This window comes from Cryptomeria japonica, unplaced genomic scaffold (genome assembly GCF_030272615.1).
Source record: "Cryptomeria japonica unplaced genomic scaffold, Sugi_1.0 HiC_scaffold_1555, whole genome shotgun sequence".
Lineage (NCBI taxonomy): Eukaryota > Viridiplantae > Streptophyta > Pinopsida > Cupressales > Cupressaceae > Cryptomeria > Cryptomeria japonica.
Window position 1 is genome coordinate 21,736 of NW_026729929.1, and position 6,208 is coordinate 27,943.

Below are 6,208 nucleotides of genomic sequence, written 5' to 3' on the forward strand. Positions count from 1 at the left end.
ATAAGTGGCTTGCATATAATCATTGGCATCTGCATTTCATCTTGACCTAGAGGGACCCCTTTGATCTTGAGATGGAAGTGGATTTTTAAACATGAGATGATCATTGTTTGTTGTTTTTGGGTCATGTCCTTCAATTTCAATCTCACCTCGATCAATAAGATCCTAAACAAGATCTTTCAATATGTGACAATTGCTTGTTTTATGCCCTTTCCCTTGATGGAATTCGCAATGTTCATTATCCCTCCACCATGAAGGTTTGACTTGAGGTTCATAATTTGATATTTTGGGTAAGGTAACCAGATTTTGAGAAACCAATTGACGTAACACTGTTTCAATGGGTTCCCCTAAGGGAGTGTATGTTCATTTTGGTTTAAAATTTTGTTGACGTTGTCTGGGTTTCTCTTGAGGGACATTGCATCCTTGATTTGGAGGAGCAACTATGTTATTCTTGGGTGGGGGGTTCTGTCCTACAAATAGGACCACACATTGTGCACTTTTGATAGTTCTTGCATCCACAACCCCGTCATTGACGATGTTTTTGTTCTTGTTCCAAAATTTAGGCTTGTCACTATTGAAGCGCGGGCGAGGGCCATCCTTCGACTCACTATATATTTTGATAAGCCCTTTTTTGATGAGAGCGTGCTCACATTTTAAACCTTTGGTGATCATGTCATTGAAAGAGTCTGTGTCTTTTATGTCCAGGTGAAATTTCATTTCTTCGTTTAAATTGGAAATAAATATTTCCACTAGTTCTTGTTCAGGTAATTGAAGAGAACGTCGGCTAGACATTTGACGTCGTCATTGCAGAAAGACTGAAAATAACTTGCTTAGTTTTTGTTTAGTGTTACATAGACTAGCCATTGTGATATCATGTTCAATATTGTGTGAGTAGTGTGCTAGGAACTTTTGGACGAGCTCTTCAAATGTCCTAATTCCACCTGGTAGTCGAGAAAACCATGATTTGGTTGTTCCTCCCAAGCTTTGGGGAAAAAGTCACTTTAGGTAGGTATCCTCATATGCCACTTTGAGGCAAGCTGAATGGAATTCTCTAACATGACCACGAGGATCTCCTTTTCCTCTATACTTTTCAAAGTTGGGTGTTTCAAACCCTTGTGGAAAAGGTGGCATACGTAGATTCCTATCAAAGGGATAGGGAAAAATTTCATTAGGTGAAAACTAATTAGTTCTCACACCACTATGAAGTTGTTGGGCGAGATTCTCAACTTGTTGCTACAACATGTCTATTTCATTTTGAGGAGGAGGAGGTGGGGGATTACCTTGATGAAGGTTGTATCTGACGTGATCTTGAACTCTTTCATCCTCATTGTGACTTTGGTGTTCTGATGCTTGCCTTAGTTATGCAACATCAAAGTCAGAGGGTAGTTTGGCTCCTTCTTGAGCAAGCCTTAAAAAGTGAGCATCAGCATTTCTCCTAAGTATTTCATGAAACAATCGATTAAAGAGAGGATTGTGTTGTGCCCTTTCTATTGCTACAGGAGTAGGAGTACTTGGATTTTCATCATTTGCGATTCCTCCAAGGGCTTCTTGGAATTCATTGAGGTTTTCCTCCTCTTCTTCCTCAATTTCCATTTGTCTAGTTCTTGATCTAGTATGAGCCATTTTGTTTATAAGATTTTGTTGAAGTTTGGTAAAAATGATGATGAGTTGTTGATGAAATGAGAGATTTATGGTTGGTAGAGTGTTTTGCATATGGATCTCTAACACTAAAGGTAGATTTTTACCAAAGTCTTTCTAAGAATTTCTTGGTGTGTTTGCTTGACAAAGTTTGATGTGATAAGGTTTAGACAAATCTGAGATATGTTACAAACTTAACTACCTAGTAATGAGAGGATTCACTCATAGACCAGTTTTAACCTGCATAGAAATGCCTCTTAGGATGAGTTTATCCTAGATGTAGAGACACTCTAAAATGTGATATGTTTTGTGTTTGATTCAAGCAATTACTAAAAAGAACTTAGGATAAGACCTCTTTATGTTTTGAGAATTAAAATAGATTGATGTGTGTGAATGTGAGAATGGATGAAATGTTTAAACTTCAATAAAAGCTCTATATTATATATGGAACAAATTCTACCTCTTCTCTTTAGAGAGTTGGTGGTTCTTCCTGAGCTATGTTATAGGTGAAGCAAATGTCTGGAAAGAAGTCAGGATTGATTTTGCCTCCTTTGTTTTTATGATAGCTCAAAGCTCTATATTGAGTAAAAGCTCTGTGGTTTAAAGACTCTTGATCAAATTCGTTAGATTTCCCTTGAAGGTATAGATGCATGTGACTTAAGAAAGCTCTATGTGAGACAAATATTTATCTATTGAGATACAAGAATCTCCTTCTTTTGATTAGAGCTTTTGAACTTAATGGTCTTCTCTTTAAATTGACATGTTGATGAATATTCTTCTTTCTCAAAATGTGAAGAATGGTCATATAGTTTGATACCTTGTTTTTGCACTTTGTTTTTTATCTTTGTTTGGTATTTGAAACTATTTTTTGTGTTGGATGGATACTTGTTTTGGAATTGATGTTTGATTTTTCTTTGACAAGAAAACAAAACAAGCACACAAACACAGGAATGTTGCCTCAAAAGGCACAAATAAGTGTGGGTCTAGATCAACCCAATCTTTGAAATTTTATGACCATTTCCTTTAAATGTATTTTAGGTGTTTTCCAAAGCCTGAAGTCAGCTCAATTTGCACTGGTCTACCACAAAATGAAGACACTTCAAACAATTTTTATCCCTAAGGTCAAATGGCTAGTTGCGATAATTTCAGCCCACGTCTTGATATTTCTTAAACTTTGGTACTACATACCTTATGAATCCTGCCGTGGTAGGTAAGGATATGATATACTAAGTCTTGCACGAGCATAACAAATAGATGATCCCTATGATGGGGGAGTCACCACTTTCATCAAACCACAAGTGACTTTTCAAAAAGTTATGTTTCTACTCAAGGAAATATGTATGGTGAGTATCTTGGGAGAAAAACCATCTATGCTCTTGCACTTAATTTATCACAAATATCTTCAATTATTAGAATGGGTGGGCTACTAGATAAAGGTGTTTAGTAATTTTTTATGTTTTTGGACATAAGTTCATTCTGCAGTGACTCACTTAAGAGTCTAGTAACTTGTGGTGGGGCCCATTTGTCCTTTTGACAAGTTACACTGTAGGAACAACTATACCCAAGGCTACAACTTTTGCTCACACTTGATTTCTATACCGGCTCGAAAGATTTACCACACAAGGTCGTTCCCAAGAGTGATGTGTCTCTTGGCAAGCCTCTCTTAAAAGGATAAAATTTGAGTGTTATAACACTTTTTTCATGCACCTAGGACAACGAAAGCCAAGGGAGAGGATAGAGTGTTTTAGAAGTAGGGCCACTCGACAAACACTTTTGCCAAACACTTGTTCTTTTTGACTTGTCATTGCAATGGTGATCTAAATATTTGGAGATGTTGCTCCAACAACCATGATGTTCTTTTTAACTTCAAAGGCAATATGTTTGAGTAAACTAGGAATTTGAAATCCTGGTCAACTAAAATTGAAACATGTATGCATGAAGTAAATCATTTTGCAAAATGAGACATGTTGTTTGTTCTTTTTATCTGGACAAAAATTGAAGTGTTGATTGTGAATTTCTTTAAGTTTGATGCAAGAAATGAGATTTGTCTTGTCTTGTTTTAAGCACCAAATAAGAGTGAATCCTAACTTGCAAGAAATAAAGTTGTGTTGTAAATTTTAGAGCACCAAATGAGGATTTGTTTCCTAACTTGCAAGTAATAAAATTGTCTTGTGAATTTTAGAGCACCAAATGAAGAGTTTGATTGATTTTAAGCACCAAAAATGGAATGTTTTTGAGTTTTTTTTTTAACTTGCATGAAAAATAAAAATTTGTTTTGTAAGTTTTAAAAACACCAAATGAAAATTTTGATCTTAAGTAACAAAAAGGGTTAGTTTTAAAAACCTGCACACGAAACGACAAGTTAGTAAAATCCAAACATATGGTGGGCTTCCACAAGCCTAAGAAAAATAATTTTATCAGTTACAAGGCCTTTTTTACAACATTCTGTTACAATAACGCTACTCTGTGTGAAAACAGAAGCACTACTTAACACAAATGCGCTAAAACAAAATATTTATGCAGCAATATAAAAGCACTAATTCCAAAACAAATGTGTTAACTGATGAACAATAATGCTATACTATTAACAAAAACACTAATTTTTGGATAATAGCACTATTGTAAAAACAAAAGGGCTAGAAGACCAAAAACAATAGCGCTAAAGCGTGAACAAAAGCGCCAAAGCACGACTTGTGTGTCAAGTAAAACAGTCAAAAAGTTAGTTAGTCAAAAAAAATTGTTGTTGGATTCACGTCGGGTTCACAAAATGATGCTCTGCAAAATGGACAATGTCAGACTAAAACCTGTGGTCGTATATAACACACAAAAACACAAGAAACAAAGATAAACATTAGTGTTAATCAACCAAAAACTAGTCTAAGCACGCATATCAAAAAAGACAATGAAAACATGATGAAATATTTAACTATAGAAGCAAATACAACAAAGCATCTCCAAATGCCTTCTACCATGCTCTTAGCTCCTTCTCCCTTGTTGCTCTCCTCTCCAATTTCCAAATTAGTGTAGCTCTCAATAGCTTTTTGCACTATGGATGCCTTATGAAGATTCAAGATAAAAAAATGATTAATCTAAAATGTTGTGCAAATGTGTAATAAACTAAAAAGGAGATTATTATCTAGTCTAGTGTAGATTTTAGTCCAAAAGAGTAAATGTAAATGCTTATGCTAAATGCTCTCTAAAATTCACTATAAGTTAGATGCATACAAGTTTTTAGGATCTAGATTATGAAGAAATGAGCTCTATTTATAGGAAAAATGGAGCAATGGATGGTTGACATTGAGTAATCTCAACAAGGGTCAAGATTGAATGGTTTGAGATCCATGTGAGGGCTTTCAACCCAATCCGAGTATGACAAGTGTCGATATGAGATGGGTTGAGAGGAGAGGGAAGAAGCATTAAATGCTTGACATGACCTGAGAGTTAACTTGGGAGTTAAGGTTAAGGTTGGGTTGAGTGAATAAATTCATTATCCAAAGAATAATGCTTTTATGTAATGGATAAACTCTTGTGCAAAGGCAAAAGGGATAACCATGGTCAAAGCAATAAATGCTTGAGGAGACACATGGGTGCAAGTGGAATTAACCATAAATGGTTATGTAAGAGGCATTAGTGGTTTGGAAGTCTTTAGAGGGTTGGCTTGTTGAACACATAAAGCATTTAATGCTTTTCAAAGACTTTGAAGGCTTTGAGAAGTGACTCCAAGTTGCTTAGGAATGTGACAATAATTAGGGGATGGATTAGGCTAATTAGAAAAGGGTTAGAAGAATCTAGAAGGGGATTAGGCTTGCAAGTGCATTTGGTGGGTGAGGGAAAATAGGATTTTTATTAAAATAAAATTTATTTATTTCAACAAATAGGCGCAAGTTGCATTTTTAGGAGAATGCAAGTGGGGGGGCTTTAATGATTTAAATAAATGTTTCTAATTTATTTATTTAAAAGAGGAAAGGGGATTAAATAAAATAAATAGGATTTATTCATTTAATTGATTGTGAATTTAGTTTAATGAATTAATTAAAATAAATTGAATAATTTTTTAATAGGAGAATGTTTGGAGATGAATTAATTAAATGTTAATTTAATTAACTGTTGGCTAGTGGGTTTTTAATCAAATAAATATCAAACATTTATTTAATTAAACTGGACAGATTTATGTGACTATATTTATATTATTTCATTTTGCAAATTACTGATTTATTGTATGTTATCACATCGGTTTGGTTGGTTGATTATTTGTTATGTTAGACCCGACAAGATTATCATGGGTATTGCATTTATAATATGTACAGACGTGCTCCACATAGGAGTCACGACTCCTCAATGAATCATGCCAGTTCCACAAGGAGTCGTGACTCCTTTGTGGATCACTAATTGTATATAAATAATATGTTGTCAATGAAGTGGGCTAATGCAGTAATAGACAACATGTCAACAACAACAAACAGTGACAACCGTGGAAGTGAAAGGCAAAATTAATATGATAACAAAAGCTTTCAAAATTATTGAAATACCATACAGTAAACATTTTCTTACACATACAACAATTGGCCTTTTT